Source organism: Populus alba, chromosome 12 (assembly GCF_005239225.2).
Source record: "Populus alba chromosome 12, ASM523922v2, whole genome shotgun sequence".
NCBI lineage: Eukaryota > Viridiplantae > Streptophyta > Magnoliopsida > Malpighiales > Salicaceae > Populus > Populus alba.
The window spans coordinates 10,932,476-10,951,020 of NC_133295.1; the positions used below are offsets into that span (position 1 = coordinate 10,932,476).

At 34.0% G+C, this 18,545-nt stretch overlaps 1 pseudogene; it reads left to right on the forward strand.

Moving 5' to 3' along the window:
- The first annotated feature begins 7,345 nt into the window (after positions 1-7,345).
- On the forward strand, positions 7,346-15,227 carry LOC118044789 (uncharacterized; annotated as a pseudogene).
- The last annotated feature ends 3,318 nt before the right edge of the window (positions 15,228-18,545 follow it).

The following is an 18,545-nucleotide window of genomic DNA, read 5'->3' on the forward strand; positions in this document are numbered from 1 at the left end:
TGTTTATTCAAAGGAGAGCTCAGCAGGCCATCCCTGAAACAAGGGTTCTGGAATGCGTCAATGTCTATTGTTGTGAGCTACCAAGAGCTTTCATTAGGATGCTTACACATAAGAGAACAGCGACATGTCTTTTCGTCTGCTCTTGTTCAACCACTGAAACAGTTTTTAATTCCTAGGAGCCTATGATCTTGTTATGATTGTTGGTGATTCCCCGCCTGTTCTTGCTCTGTGTTATAGTAGCACTAGCATTATTTGTGGTGTCCACAAACTCTTATGATTAAGTCACTTCTATCATCATCTAATAATAGAAGTGGAGAGCAAGGCATGGACCTATCATTGGTGTTGAGGTGATCGAAATTCTCAGTGGTAAAATGTTTTGACTTCATTTTGCAGTGTCGGATACTGCTTTCCTTGATTTGAAAAGAGAGAGAATCTTTACGACATCACCCGACACTATCGATGGCCATCTAGATTTGTTCACTTTGGTCCGAGTTCTGACCTTGTTTAGAGAAGAGCAACTGCTCTTTTAACGCTTGGAAGTTGCAATAAGAGCTTCTTGGCTGGGCTGGGTTCCACCATTGCAGACAGCTCAGCTCTACTTGTTGCCATTACCTATACATTATTCGGGCTTATGGAAATCTGTTTGTGATCAAGGCCTGGTTTATCGTAGTCTCCTGCCAACCAAAACTTATGGGCTGTTCTATTTATGCTCTGTCGTTATCTGGGGGCGACGATGGCATCTCAAGAATCCTTTGTTTTTTGAATGGTCATGTGACCCTGTCTCTTATTTTTGTCCCAAGGAATTTCGTTTTACTGCAGACAAATAAAGTAAACTAACAATAAAGGTAGGACATGGGTTTGCTGCTCGTGTTGAAGACAGCTCAATCTATCCTTAGTTGCAACTACTACACTGCTCAAGAATCCTTCTATGTCGTCCTTTCTTTTATTGCTCTACCTTTTTTGCGAGTGTTGTTTTTAAATCTGTAATGTCTATCTATATTCAATGTTCATAGTAAATGCTTCCAACTGTTTATCATACGAAGTTCACTATTTAATACATGAAAAGTAAGAAAGTGGTTGAGAAATTGATTCTTGAATCCATCCTCTTGGAGGAATTACAGTCAAAACAACAGTAAATAAACCCATAAGAGCACATAATTTACTTTATTTTTGCTTCCCGTTGTGTTTTGACAGGACATGGTGATTTGCTGTGTTGTTGGCGGCATTTTTTTTCTTTTTGTCTTTTTGAAAAAAACATCTTAGTAAAGGTTAATGTACAAATAAATCCCACTTATTAGATTTCTTTGTCACCGTTCCATCTCCTTTATGACAAAAGGTTGGTGTAATGATTCACAAAGATGATACTAGTTCCTCGTGTTTGGCTTATAACCGCAGATAATTTGATTTAAAAATTAATTAATGTATGAAATTCAATATTAACAAAAGCTAATTTGATCAGTCATTTTCACTTTAGCTTATGAGTGAAATCGCTGTTCACAGTTTTTCTTCACCGTGAAAGAACTCTAACAGTAATAATTTGGGGTATTTTAGTTTTTTTACAAGGTTATCGATCATTACCAAATTAATTATAAACAAATAAGTATTTTTTCATTTCAATCGCTCAATAAAATAAAAATAAATTAAAACTAAAGTTAAGAGGCACTTTGCATTTTTACGATGGTTTTTACATCGTTATCATGTCAGATGAGGGCATTTTGATATTTCACTGGACATACAAAATAATAAAAGAAAAAAAATATAGTGAAATGAACAAAATGTTATTGAAAACTAACAAATTTAAATTAGTTTAGAGGGTCTTTTCCTTCTTTTTGTCGAGGTTTTATTTTATTATTATGCCATAGATTAAAGGAAAATTGAGTCTTTTAACATCAGAAAAAAATAATAATAAAAAAAAATTACTGGTGCATGAGCTGTTGTAAGTGCTCGCACACTTCGTGCTGCACATGTAACGCCTCCTAGAATTCAAAAATATCCTTTCACAAGCACCACGATATAATCTTCCTGTTGGTGTGGTATGTATCACCAATGAGCCTTTTTTTTTTCTTTTCTTTTCTCTCTCCTTCCTTGAAAATTATAGCTTAACCTATTTGTTGTTTGTTTTTCAATTTCAATTTTTATTTTTTTGATTTTAATTTGTGGTATTGGCCTCTTTGTAAAGTTTTTATTTATTTTTAATTTTATCATTCAATCTCAATTTACCAAATATTATATTCTCAAATTTGATTTTTATTCTTTTGATTTTTAATTTTTTTTCCTAATCCTTTTGTAAAAGTTTTATTGGTTTTCAATTTCATCATTCAATTCAAAGTAATGGTATCATGTTTTCAATTTGGTCCTCATTGTTTTAATTTCTAATTTTTTTTGGTCTTTTTGTAAAGGTTATTGTTCTTTTTAATTTCACACTTCAATCAAAACGTTGTTTTTAGTTTCTTACGCCAATTTTGAACCTCATTCATTTGAATTTTGTTTATCCTTTTATTAGATTAATTTTCCTTTTAATTTTACCATTCAATCAAATATAAAATTTATTTTGTCATTCAATTTTGATTCTCAATCTTTTAATTGCTATTTTTTGAATCCTCTTGTATAATTTAAAATTATTTTTTCAACTTTATTCTTTAATATTTAATTGATTGAGAATTAGACTTGGTTTTTTTAGATTGGGTGATTTGGGTTTAATGACTCGGGTTACGAGTTTGAAAAGTTAACATGTTGTTTTTGTTTTAAAGGGTTTTATAATTCTTTTTATTTTTTTATCAAGTTGTTTCAATAGCATTATCTGGGTTGTAGGTTTGACAGGATATCCCGAGTTGGCTTGATCTTGATTATCAGGGTTACAAGTTTATCATGTTAACTTGGGTTGATTAGGACCAAATTTTTATATCTTTTTTACCCCATTTTGTTCTTCCGTGTTTGATAGGCTATTGATTGCGATACATTGTTTGTTCCGTTTTGAAAGTTTTTTCCCCAGCTTATCCTAATTACTTTTATTTTTAAATCTGATTCATCTATTATCATTTCCTTTTTTTTTCATCTAATTGAAATAAAACCATCTTATTTAACCTAATCGGATATATGACTCAAGTCACATTTTTCTCTCTCTTTGTTTTTTTATAAAGAAATGTTTGTGGCAACTTAACATCATTTTTATGCAAAAAAAATAGTTTAACACGTATTTATAGACAAATAAGTTTTTTTTCCACGTTAACATAATAGCCACAAGTATTTTCCAAACTAGCACAAATGAAAGAATATTTTCCAATCTAGCATAGTCAAGGAAGTCACACATATAAAACATGTGCAACCTATTAAGACATGCATGTAATACATGCGTGATCAAATGGTTGCGTATATGGTATATATGCGACCTATGCATTAAGCAGTCACACATGCACTACATGCATGACCAATGAAAATACAGTGCATTGACACTTGTCAACCCTTTTAGCTCATATCAACCAAAACACAATTAAAAAAAAAAAAGTAGCTCAAGCCAACAAGTTGTTGTTCAACACAACAAACTCAATGTAACTAATTCAACAAAAATAACAATTTCATAGCAAGTAATTTTATAATTAAAGAAACGAAATCACCACACCAAAATAATCCATTACAATAAACAATCTCAGTTCAATTACATCATGAAACTACATAAAAACAAATTAACTCGTCGATGGCCTTGTACCATTGAAATCACAAGCATATCATCATCGTGTATGATAAACAACTTCATTCTTCTCCATTGCATTGTCCAAACACTCAGCCTCCCTAACTTTATCTAGTGAAGAACAACATAAAAAGAACCAGGTATTGAATGTGTTGTGCACAATATCATTAATAGTATCACAAACCGCGACCACGACTCTTCGACCCTCACACATTAAGAAAATCGCCTAATATATAACAAAAAAAATCATCATTTATAAGATATAAATAAGATTTTTATTATATGCTAAAAAAAACTAATCTATGCACACCAATTTATTATATCTTAGTGCATAAGTCTCATAATTGTCCGGAATACATGCCGGCTAACACATATTATCATATGGATGTCTTGTAACACACCTCCAAGGTGGTATAATGAATCACCTTGTTATGTTCATATACCAAGACATATAAAGATAGGATTCAATATGTGGATATCACTTTGTAAATATGTGATCTCTCTTTGTATGCCAAAGATTGACATATTCTATATGAACCACAGACCAATCATTGTCTATTATACCTCAATGATTAACAACATACAAGTCATCAAGTGTGTCAACATCATCAAGGATGTGTTGATGCAATCCAAATTGATGCATTAATGCATTACCTAATTAGAGAAATGCACCTCAACAATAGTAAAACAATGCATTAGAACCATTTTTGGTCTTAAAACATTGCCCTTTATGCATAATAAAAAATATATCTTCTATCAAATCCTCAGTGTATCCTCAGTGTATAATATTCATATCACTTATGAAACCATAAAATAAATATATTAAAAGAACTTTCACACCAAAAAAATAAAGTCACATTTAAAAAATATAATAATTGAGTTACATATAGCTAGTGAGACTTACGTGAATCCAACTTGTTCTTATAGAACTCGTGAACATGGGTAAAATTTTAGGTAAAATGCCTAGACCTCTCCCAAACCTATCTAACATGACAAGTTGTTAATTTAAACAATTTTTTAATTAAAATTTATATTTGTAACGAGTTAAAAATTATTATTACCAAGCTCAAATTAAGAGTCTTCTTCCCATAACTATGTCCAGCATCTTGTTTCTCCAAACATAAAGATGACCGATATTAAAATGCTTCCATGACCATAACTCCATATTCATAATTTAAAATATTACTAAGTATTTAATATAAAAATATTATATAAATATAATATCAAATTATACATGTAGGAATAATAAATATCTGCTATTTTTTCTACATGTATACGTGACATGGTTGATGATACAAATAGTCAAGTATCGTCGAGCTTTAACTATAGTTATAAATGATAACAAGGTTTTCAAGCAGTGATAAAAAGTAACATGACACTGCATTGACTATCAAACCGGTGAAGATCATGCCTCTAAACATACGTATTATGTATGCTTTAGCATAATAATGCAACACAATCTACGTCGAGCCCTTTAGGAGGTTTCAAAATTCTTCATTAACTACATTAACCTAATATAATCTCTTATATCCCTCAATAAAAGACATGTCCCAATAAATGGAGATGCATTTTATCTTTATTAAAAGTTGTAGGGTCTATCACAGGACCTCCATCAATCAAAATACTGACTAACATGACTACATCTCGCAGGGTTGGTGACGTCTCTCCAATATGAATGTGGAACATGTGGGTTTCATGTCTCCACTGCATTACTAATACTGTAATCAAATTATGATCAATATTTATGCTTTTTAGTTGCAATCAAACTGTGATCGATATTTATGTTTTTAGGTGATTAACCTTGAAAAATCTAGCCTTGATTACGTATGAATGAACATGCTTATCTAGATATATAGGTGCATGATGATGAGGTTTAGCCAATCCACCCTAACATCATCATCATAGTAATGTCAATGTTAATTTTAGACAAATTCCAACCAATCCCTTAACATACTAAAACTTTAAGTTCAATAAATGAACTGTCTAATCTTAAACTACAAAACTCAATACTTTCTCCATAGTAAGTGATATCATTATTGATATCGACAATGTTACCACCATAATTACATAATACTCCTTTTATAGAAGATATATTATGTGAAAAACACAACAAAACACATGCTAATTTATCAAAATAGCAAATTAATTGAATTACAATGCTAGTGATATTGACACAACATCATTCATTGATTTTTCTCCCTAAATAATGCAATTTATACAAATTGACTGCTTTTATATCTAATTAAGCTAAATTATAGTTAATTTAAACAAAATCAACAAAACCCCCAAAACCCTTAATCCTAAAAAATCCATAAATTAGCCTAACAAAATATCAAATTAATAAAGGGGAAAGATGAATTATACCTTAAATTGGTTTAACGGGGCTTTTATGAGCGGTGGCAGTAACAATGATGAGTTAGAAAGATTGTCGCGGGCAAAGAGATAAAGAGAAAATCAACAATAAAAAGAGAGAAAGATGAGGTCTGTTGCAATAAAAGGATAGAAAGGGTTTTTTCACGATGAAGTGAGAGATTAATGGGCTAAGCTTCGAGGGACGCTGTAAGGAGAGAGAAGGAAAATGAAAAAAGAAATAAGGGGAGGGAAAAAAAAAGGTTATGCATTTTAAAATCAAGTAGTCGTGTATGTACTACATTTGTGACTAGTATACGTGCATGTAGTACATATATGTCTTAATTGACAGTGAAGAGAGAGAGAGAAAAGATGAGGTCTATCGCAATGAAGATATATAGAGGGTTTTTTCATAATGGAGAGAGAGATCTAGGGCTGAGCTTCGAACGACGCTGAGAAGAGGGAGAAGGAAGGAAAATAATGAAATAAAGGAAAGGGAAAATGAAAAGGGTAAAAGGGTTATGAATTTTGAAATCAAGCAGTAGGTGGTTGCACAATACGTTACATTCACGACTAGTATATGTGCATGCAATACATGTGTGTCTTAATAGATTCTGCATGTATTACACAAGATTGTCAATTTTATTTCGTTTCGCCTGAAATGGCTGATACATCTCATTTTAGTTCAAAAATTAGAACAAATCAAAACATATTTCATCTCGCTTAGAATCTTGGCATGTTCCGGAAATTCCATCCAAATTCTGCCCGAAAAGTTTCGATTTTGTTCTGGTCAGTCCGTTCCAGTCAAATAGTGTTTTTTTTTTTGGTTTTTAAAAAAACCTATGTTTTTTTTCTCCAATTTTATTATTTAATATTTGATTTATTGGATATTAGACTTCATAATTTATTGTGATGTGCTTGTATTTTTTTTATGGTTATTTCAGTCTTATAACTCATGTCACGAGTTTGGTGAGCTAACCTAATTGACTTAAATTGTTTTTATCTATTTACTTAATTGATTTTTTTTTCCAGTTTTATTATTCAACATCTTTAATATTTGGTTGATTATAAATTAAGTTTTTTCGTTTATTTTAGTTTGTTTTCTATTTTATTATCCTGGTCACAAGTTTTGTAAATTAATCCAAATAGACTTCAATCATTTTATTATATTTTTATTAAATTAAATTTTATAAAATTTTATTATGTAATAATAAATTTATGGGGGAATTAAACTTTGATTTTAATTTGATTTGATTATAAATTGAGCCTCGTAACTGTACTAGTTTTGGAAATACTTTTTCTCCAGATTTCGACAGAAAGCTACTGGCTAGTCTTGAACATTTTCAGTCCCTGACAAGATTTTATGGCAAAATCAGAAATGATGCTTCTTTGTTATTGCTTTGCCTGTCTTCTTTCAAATATAAATTCCTTCCTGAGGAATCCCTCCCTCCCTCCCTCCCTCTCTATGCATCTCACCGACTCTTATCTTTGCTGAAACAGCATTGTCCAGCAGTGTCAGTCTCGTGCAATTTCCTTAAACACAACCTTCATCATCCAATAAAACCTTATTCTAATCCATTCTCTTACTTCCATTATTTCTTCTAACCCTGCTCTGTCCTTTTTTACCTCATTTTTTCAGTCCTATTTCCATACAATGCCCGTCTCTGATCCTTAACTTCAGACTGTCTCTCTAGACACAAATGTCTCTCATTGTCTTGTAGATTTCAGCCTCTACATGCTACAGTCATCAATTTAGACTCTTTACCGAAATGGGTCGGCCCAAACTTTCATGGCTGGTTTTGCTTTGTTGGGCACTTTTATTTCTGTGCTTTAGAGCTCTCTGTGAAGATGCAGAGGTATTTGTGAAGTTCTTGAAGGCTCCTCATGCATTCTCACACTTGAACATAGCCACATTTGAGTTTCAAGTTTTAGTGGGTGGGGATGTGAATTCCTGCACAAACTGTAGCTTCATTTGCAAGGTTAGTTCATTTCTGAACTTACATTTGTTGCTGTTTTTGCGTACTTTATTTTGGATGATACTTCTTTTTCTTCTTCTTCTTGATTAATAGTTTTTTGGTGCTGCTTTATTCTCTCTTTCCTTTACAAAGGTGAATTAGTATCTTAGGCATTATGTTCTTTTGAGGTTAGGCAAGTATTCACTTTGGTGAGTTTGTAAATAAATCTGCACTGGGGATTTGCTGATATGTTGTTGGGTCTTCACTAGTGCTGAGCAAGCATCATACTGTGAATGCAAAAAAAACAAAGACTTTCTTATCAACCATTTGAAGAAAACTCATCCCTGGAAAGAGAACCTGGAGAAAATGTTAGAAATTCGGTTTTCTTTCTATCTTCTGGTTTAATGGCATTGCTGGTTCATTCAATTGAAACTTTCCCTCTTCTTCTTTGGCTGTAACTCATTGTAACTGAATAACATGCATGCAGCTAGATAGCGGCTCTGAATCTGATTGTGGAGCTACTAAGGTTTCATACCAGGGCTTGCAGGATGGAAACCATACATTTGAGGTCTGCATCAATGGGTCTCAAGGAGTTGGCTGTGCTACCTATAACTGGACTGTTGGTTAAGAAACCTTCCTTCATTCTTTTTGAGTAAATATTGTGAAATTCGTTTATTTTCTTCACAATTGTACAAATTTTTGGCTGATATTTGCCCTGGGAAAGCTTAATCACAGTTCAAATTTACAAAACAAGAATACTGAATTAGCTCTTGCTTATAAACAAATGCTGTCAATGAAGAAAGCTAGGTTTATGAAGTTACAAAGCCTGATATTGAGTATGCAAGTCTTTGTAAATTCACAGTTGTATATTTTGGAACGTGGAAGTTATAGAGACTTTGAATTTCTTGCTAATATCAGTTATCCTTTTTGCAGATACCATACCACCAACAGCGTATATAACTGCATCAAAATCATTTACAAATTCTCTTAATGTCTCTGTAAATATTTCTTTCACCGAACCCTGTACTGGAGGAGGTGGTTTTGGATGTTCATCTGTGAATGCGTGCAATGTGAGTAGGTGTTCAATGAAAATATATTAACCTCCCTTTTTTCTGTGTGCTCACTCAATGTTATTGGTATACATTAGCTATTCATAGTTATAATTGTGGTATCAGGATATAAAACGACCTTTTATCTTTCCCACTGCTTAAATATAGTTTTTTTTGATTCACATGACTGTCTTAAATATAGATTCAAGAAAATCCCAAATAATATTGATTGCCAGCTAAGCATTGTTGAAAATGTTGTGTGCTCATCTGCTGATCTATTTTATAGTGAAGTTTCTTACAATCTTCACACTTAACATGAGTATCTTGGTTCTCATAGAGCAAAATATAAGGCTCTTGATATTGAGGAGGATTTGATCTATGATTGCATGGAATGGCACAAGGGATCCATATAGTGATCCCAACTTGTTTGGGATTGAGGCAAGGTTATTGTTGGATGGATCAATATACAGTTAATAGTATTCCTAGGTCTATAAAGAAGAGTTGAGATGCTACATACTCTTTGTTCAAGTGAAGTATTGATGAAACTAGTTCTTATGGATTTCCATGCATCTATTTACAGCTGATAGTCTATGGTGCTGGCCAAGTAATACCATCCTCTCTCACTGTTCTGGAACCAAATCTGAAATATACTCTTCTGGTGGGTTTATATCCTAATGTTTTTTATGGACGTGTGGTACTGGTAATGGATAAGAACTTCTGTACTGATGCTGCTGGAAACAGATTTACAAGAGCTGCCAATTCAAGTTTCTTTGTGCATCTTGGTGAGTTTTGTTGTTCATTCCTCAAATTCTTTTTCGGAACCATTATGTGCAGCATTTTTTGTCAAAACTGTTTTCTGCTTTGAGCTCAACAAGAAGGTTTAAACCAAATTTATATTTTTATGCATGTAACTAACAGAAGTTGAACTGTTAAAATTTTGCATCCCTTTTATATTGGATCCTTGTCCAACCTTTTGTTTCATCCATTTCTGTTTCCATGAAAGTTTTCTCATCTTGCTCTGTTCAATTGGTTTATTCTACAGATAGAAGAAGTGTGTTTGTTGACCTGAGGATCCACATTCCAGAGAAGCTACTTCAACTTAATGATGAAATCAGAACAGTCAAGGCAACCAATAATTATGATAACTTGAAGTTTTACTTGTACTTCTCAGAACCTATTTTGAATTCATCTGCCGAAATTCTAAGTTCTCTCAACACAAGTGAGGGAGTGCTTCTTCCTATAAGTGGAGAAAACCTTATGAACCGAAAATTTGGCTTTCAGGTCAATTTGTGCCTGCGGTTAATTTGTTTGTCTTGATGCTCATTTCTCTGTCTTTGCACCGTTTTTTGCTCATATGTTTTGATGCTTACTGCACATGTGCTGTCTTCTTTCAGGTTGCAAATTTATCCAGCATTGCAATCATTACAATCAGCCTTCTTTCAAATTCTATTATAAGCAGGCCAGGGACCTCAGTTTCTCCAATTGCCCCATCTACTTTTCTTTACGGTACAATCTACCATAGTTATAAGAGGTTATGAAAAAGGATAAAAAATATGTTAAAAAATTTAGGTTTCATATTCTCTCCCTTCCCTGTTGAAATTGAAAACTTTCAGATTGATTATAAGTTTTTTTTGTCCCTTTACCATTAATTGAGCTAAACATGTTTACATGAGATATTTGAGATATCATTATAATCTTCTGATATGAGTATTAATGCAAGTTTCAGATTCTCAAAGACCTGTTGTGAGACTGAGTACATTGTCTAATACAAGGACAGGGGAACATAGCATTCCAATATCAATTAAGTTCATGAAGCCAGTATTTGGCTTCAACTCCTCTTTTCTATCTATCGGAGGGGGTCATTTGCAGGGGTAAGCCAACTCTTACCAACTCGTGTGTTACAATCATGAACCTACACAAAAATGAGCGCATGTGCACACACTCTCACTCTCACTCACACCACATACACAATAAAATAGTTCTACAAAATGAATATGTCTAATAGTTTTGCAAAACAGTTTACTCTTTTGTTTTAATGCAATCCAGCTTTCATGAAATAAGTAGGAGCAAATACATTGCAGAGGTAAAAGCAGATGATGATGTTGTTTCTGTCAGTGTTCCTCAAAATGTAACTGGGGATGTTGCTGGAAATAAAAATCTAGCATCTAATATTTTACAAGTGAGACGACGTAAGAAATTCATTTTTCTTTATATACTCTCTGTTTCCTATTGCTGTGCAATGTATATGTCTTGCAGGTGATTTCCTTGGATCTTTTTGGGTGTTTGCTTATATGTACTCTGAAATATATTTTCAGATTCTGTGCCAATGATATCATCCGTAATCTCTGCTTTTGCAACTGCTTGTTTCCTTGCTACTTCTCTAGCCGCTGGGCTACTCACTCTGTCAACTGCTAGCCTTCTCTCTGCTGGGGCGTTTTCAAGACCGTCTCCTTTACTGACAGCTGAACCTACAAGGAATCTTTTTGTATGATACTAACCTAACAGTCATCTCCTATGGTATTCACATGGTTTTTCATGGCATTTTACAATTTCTAATGGTCTTTTACATTTGGGCCGGAAAGGTTTCCCTCCAAATTTAAAATTTATATTCTGCACTTCCTTTTGACTTTATATATCAGAAAGATTTCTAAAAGACAACAATTCTGCACCTCAACTCAATTTTTTTTTTATATATACAGAGAAGTGCTTGCCATATTCAGGTTTTTGCGCTGTCAAGATGGTTGGCTGTTACGCTGCCAGTTGAATATTATGAGTTTGCAAAAGGTTTACAATGGAGCATTCCCTACTTCATTCTCCCATGGGAAACTGGGGGTATTCAACCAATCATGGTGAAATCAAATTCGTCTTCCGGTGTAAATCCCTACATCTCAAAAACTCATGATATATCCCAGAACATGCAACTGGAAGGGAAGAGCGGGAATAAGTCTTCTCCAGTGTATGGATTGCCCCTTGCTCCAATGGAGTACATATCATTTTTTGAGGTCAGGAACCATTTTCCAGATACTTGTTTTCAGTTTCAAATAGCTGTTATTATATATGACAGGTTCCATTATTTGTATGCAGAGTCAAAATTTTAAACCAGAAGCAGAACATATTATGGATCCACAACATTCAAATGGGTGAGATTTTGTAATGTTTTTTGTTATTTTTTCAATATGCTCTCCACTCTTCTCATGCTAGAGACATGATGAAAGTTCACTGTTACAGAAACAGCCATTATAAATGTGCGTGTTTATCAAAAAGGAAAATTACCAAGAAACATACCACATAAAATGCTCATTTATTTGATTATTTTGCATGGGTGCTGCTAAAATTTTTGGGTAACTATCTTGCTTTATTGCAAAACGATGGTCATGATCAAAACAGTTAAATGTGAATTCCAATTGCTTTTTTTTTCCTTCTATTTTTTATGGTATTTTTGTCTTTCTTTTTATCACGAGAAGTTCCTGCTTGGACCTTCTTTCTTTCAAGTGCTGCAAGATAATATTTTATTCTTTTATCTCTTGCAGATGGAGGGATTTTGATAGAAGCATGTTCTGGTTAGCTGTAATTGGTGTCAGTTTGGTACTGCTCCATGTCATACTCTTATTTATTATAAAATTAAGGAAAAGAATTACTGATAAGCAGAGGGACTATGGAGCACTGACCTTCCCAAGATTTGAGATATTTCTCACTGTTCTTGCTTTACCTTGTATTTGCAAGGCCTCAGCTTCTCTAGTTAGAGGTAACCTTCATTTTCATTTTTCTTCCATTTATATATCACCTCGTCTATGCATTCTCTAGTTAGAGGTAACCTTCATTTTCATTTTTCTTCCATTTATATATCACCTTGTCTACGCATTCCACTGGAAGCAAATATAAGCTTCCGGAAAAAAATTAGTTGTTTCCACTCGTGTTATATTTCCAATTAAATCATTTATATTCCTTTTCATTTTGTACTTGTGTGGACCGCCACTTTTTTGGGTGGAAAAAATAAAACCATATTTTACTTTCATTTGTTTGAGGTGCTGCATGAGAAATGCGAGGAGTTTATCATTGTTGTAACAGAAGCTCAGAATTGAGCATGTGATGCCTTTTCCAATTCTCTAATATGATTATAGGCCGTAGCCTCTTGTTAAACTATTGCAATAATACTTCAGTGTGGAAAACCCATAATGGAATAAATCTTTTGATCTATTGATGATACTAATCTAAACGAAATGTTTGGAATCCCACAAATTTATTCAATAGTGTCAGAGTGGTTTTCTTCACTAAATGTCGATACTACGAAACCCTTTGCATGCCATCTTCTAAAGCCCCGTCTCCGATTTTTCTTGTAGTATCGGAGGACTATACTTTACATACCCTGATTCTTAGAATATAAAACCACCATTTGTATGTACTGCTATACACTAGTGCATACCCCAAGGTTGCAAGATCTATGCACTAAAACTTCCATTCATCTGTTGGAAATGGTGTTGATCGACCATCACATTGATTGATAATTTGTATCTATCACAGCATCCGACTGTTTTTACACTCTGTACATCCTGTTTCCCCAAAACGTATATCCAACCTGTACAGTTAATTGATTTTTATTTTATGGCTTCAAGGAGCGGACAGCATCTAAGGGATTATGAGTTGGCATTTTCGCATATATGACCTGGGTGTGGATGGGATTGTTACTGCTGCCTTGCTTCCTGATTCTTTCTATTGGAATCACTTTTGGAAAGCTACTTCAGTACAAGGAAATCCATCAAGAAGGTCAGATATTTCACTGGTATCGAGATATTACCCGAGTAACATTAGGTCCTGGTAAGAGAGGCCAGTGGACATGGAAGAATCAATCAAACTCTGTATATCTAATCAGGTTAGGTCCTTTATTTGAAGATCTAAGAGGCCCCCCTAAATACATGCTCTCACAAATTGCTGGGGTTCCCCGCAAGCAAGGGGATCATATCATTGCCTCTAATGATGAAACAGAAGATGCAGAAGCACCATTTATACAGAAGATGTTTGGAATTCTTAGAATATACTACACACTACTTGAGTCAGTCAAGAGAGTTTCTTTGGGCATTCTGGCTGGTGCCTACCTGGATAACTGGTCCTCTAAAACTCCAACAGTCCGTCTTTATTGTCCATTACTTTCTTTCAAGGCTCTTCTTCCTTGTCCTTAAGAAGCCTTTTTATTAAGAAAAAAGGTCCAAACTGGTTGAGATAATCTCTATTACCAGCCAAGTTAGTATTTTTGCTACTTGTTTCATTCTCTTGGAGAAGAAACCATCGACTAGAGAAGAAACCAGAGTTGGAATCTTCATGATTTTACTTTTCTTAATTGGATTCTTGGCACAAATGGTCAATGAATGGTACGCATTGTGTAGACAGATAAAGTTGCTGGATCCGTCTGAGCAGTATTTCTTAACAGGTCTGAAAACTGCATCTATTGGATTTCTCTTGTTTTTCATTCCGAGAAGATTGAGCCAAAACCTGGAAAGCAAACTACCAGCTAGACAGCATGGTGATAGAGAAACTGGGGGAGAGACTGGTTCTTCTGTTGACAGAAACAAAATCTCAGGGAGCAAGGGCTCTGGCACGCCAGATAAACCATGGCAGAAACAACTAAGAGAATTAGCAAGGGCCAGCTTCACCAAGAAAGAAGTGGATCAAGAACGATCCTTCACCAGTCGAACTAAATGGAGTGGATTTTGCACAAACAAATGGAGTGGGAGCTCATCTCAAAAGACCTCTTCAGATTTCAAGTCCAAACCGAATCGGTTGTACAAAGATTTAGAGGAAATTTTTGCATCAAAATGAGATTAAAGGATTGAGGAACATATCATGGTATTTTAACAGTGACTTCATCCATTGGAAACAGCTGCTGTACACTTGGCACAAGTTTTCATATGATAATATCTGTGATTCTGGCTCGTTGTGCATACCCATCAAATTGGATTGCTCAAGTATTATTGATTAAAGTCTTGAGGAAGCTTGTTTTATTGAATGTAATGTTAATATATTCAAGCCAAAACTAGAGTACAAGAGAGTTAATCAATTTATTAATGTTGTAGAATCTTCTCCCCTGCTGCACTCGGCAGAAAGAAGCCTCTTATACATTGCAGGTTATTTTGCCATACAAGGAGTCTATATAGAAGGTTATTTTGCTATACAAGGAGTCTATGATCATAATCTTTGATAGTTAATATTAAGAGTCCTATACAAGGAGTTTATGATCATAATCTTTGATAGTTAATATTAAGAGTCCTAATTGTATACATATATGGTAACATCCCCCTCACATTGATGTTGGTAAGTCAACCAGCAACAATTTGCCAACAAGAAATTGACGTCGCTGTCGAGTCATAGCTTTAGTGAAGACATTAGCTATTTGGAGATCGGGAAGATGTGTTAGGAAGAGATATACTTGATTTTTTCAAGGTGTTGCGAATAGAATGACAATCAACCTCAATATGTTTGATGCGTTCATGAAAAACAGGATTGGTGGCAATCTGAATAACACTTATATTATCAGCATGAAGTGGGGTAGAGGTGACTTGAGGAAACCCAAGCTCTTCGAGAAGACCGCATAGCCATACAATTTCAGAACAAGCAGTAGACATGGCATGATACTCAGCCTTAGTGGATGATATAGAAACACGATCTTGTTTCTTACATTTCTAAGAAATTAAGGCATTACTTAAAAACATACATCAACCCGTAGTAGATCGACGTGTATTCGAACACCCATCCTAATTAGCATCATTATAGGCAACAAGTTGAAGAGAGGAGCTAGTAGGGAAGAACAACCCACGATTAGGTGAGCCTCGAAGATATTCTGGGATTACTGTGTCTCAAACTGCAGTAAGATGGAGATGCCGAGGAGAAGACATAAACTAACTGACCTGATGGACAACATAGGATATATCAGGTCGAGTAGTGGTCAAGTATATAAAACTTCCAACCAGGCTCCTATAAAGAGTAGGATCATCTAGCAAGTCCCCTTCATCTTTTATGTATTTAACATTTACTTCCATATGAGTATCAACAGAAGAAGTGTCCTCTAAACCAGCTAAGGTGATAAGATCTTGAATATACTTATGCTGATTCATGAAAATACCATGAGGTCGATGATGAACTTCTAATCCTAAGAAGTATGTGAGCTGGCCAAGATTTTTCATATGGAAAGTTGCATGTAATTGCTGCTGAAGCTTAGTAATCAAACCACAGTCAGTGCCAGTAATGATAATATCATCCACATAAACCAATAAAAGGACTATACCTGACACAGATGTGTGGAGGAAGAGAGAAGGATCATACTGACTTTGTGTAAAACTGAATGAAAGAATTGTACTGCGAAGCTTCTCAAACCAAGCCCGGGGAGCTTGTTTGAGCCCATAAAAAGAATGTTTTAGTTTACAAGCATTGTGAGGAGAAGAAGTAGTCATACCAGAGGGGATCTTTATGTAAATCTCTTCCTTGAGATCACCATGAAGAAATGCATTCTTCACATCCATTTGATGCAGTTGTCAATGACTGTGAAGCGGTAATAGCTAAGATGGTTTGAACCGTGGTCATTTTAGCAATAGGAGAAAATGTCTCCTTGTAGTTAACCCCATATTCCTGCTTGTTACCCAGAGCTACGAGGTGAGCTTTGTAACATTCTAAAGACCCATCAAAACGTAGTTTTACAGAGAAGACCCATTTACTCATAATAGGTTTGACTATAGGAGGACAAGAAACAATATCCCAAGTATTATTCTCCACAAGTGCTTGAAGTTCTGCTTGCATTGCATTTTGCCAACATGTATGTTCCATGACTTGTTTGTAACAAGAGGGAATATAAATAGTGGATAAAGTAATGGCAAGAGAGACAGGAGTGAAAAATCCATACTAATCAGGGGGTCAAGAAAAATGAGTAGACCGATGAAGAGTGGTAGAAATAGGAGCAGGATTAGGCATCGGGTCAAGATCGGAAGGGGGCATAAGGGAAGTGGAATCATACTCGTGTCGACGACGTCTTTCATAAATGAAACTAGGTCTGAACCTTTTTACCATTGTTGTGGAATCAGAAAAACTAGACAAAAAAGGTAAAGATACAAATGGCAATTCAACATGAGATGGAAAGAAATATTGATTTTCAAAGAAAATCACATTCCTAGAAACTTGTATATGACAAGCATGAGGATCATAACAAACATAACCCTTTTGAGGGATAGCATAACCAAGAAAAACACACTTAATAGATTGAGAAATAAGTTTATGTCGTTCATGAGCAGAGAGATGAACAAAACAAACATAACCAAATGTACGAAGATCATAATATAAAAGAGAATGACCAAATAACTTAAAGAAAAGGGAAACATTATTTAATGTAGGAGAAGATAAACGAATAATCAAATGAACTTAAGTAGAAAGAGCTTCACACCAAAAATGAGGAGGAATAGATGATTCAAGTAAAATAGTTCTTACTACATCAACAAGGTGATGATTTTTTCTCTTAGTTACACCATTTTGTTGTGGTGGCGAAGTACAAAAACGCTGAGAGATAATTCCTTTACTTTGAAGAAAGCCTTGAAACTCATTGGACATGTATTCACCACTAGAATTAGAGTGCAAGACTTTGATACTAACAGAAAATTGAGTTTCAAGAAGTGCATGGAATCACTTAAAAATTGAAAAAACTTCAGCTTTAGCTCGGAGGAAGTAAACCCACGTAAAACGACTAAAGTCATCAATGAAAGTAACAAAATATTTATAATGAGCATGAGAAACAACATGTGCAATCCCCCAAACATCACTATGAATAATATCAAAACATTTGGAGGCACGAGATGTATGATGAAGAAAAGGTAAAACTTTACTTTTGTCAAGTTTGCATATGTACAATAAAAAAAAGATTAAGAGAAGAACATGTTTTATTTCTCAATAATCCATAATTAATCAAAGTGCGAAGTATATCAAAGTTTGAATGGCCTAAATGTTTATGCCATCTTTTATTTTCAGAACCAATAAAATTACATGCAAAGAAAAACAAAGGAAAACTAGAAATACCTAGGGATTAGGGTTAGACACCCCTCATCTAAATATTTAAATTTTATGTTTTGAAAGGTAAACTAGTATTTATATTATACCAAAAAAAAAACAGTTGATTTTATCATAAATTATTTTTTTATTGACAAATGTATTTATAGAAAAAACAACCCTACCTCCAATTAGATTGCATGCTTAATCAATTTTTTGTTTGATAAGAACAAATTTATTTTTATACTGTTCCAAGCCTAGATAATACGTGGTTTGATGAACAGTGAAGGATTAAAAGCTTTTAGTTTTCATTTTTTTTTTTAATAATTCGTACAAACTCATTTGCTGGGTCAGTTTATAAAAACAATTTTTATATACAGATAGTGAGTACCATTTTTTCACCAGCCGCTTATTTTTCTGTTTTGGAAAGCAAAAACTGAAAGAGAAAGTTGTAGAGATCCTCTGAGTCCAAATCTATTAGATGGA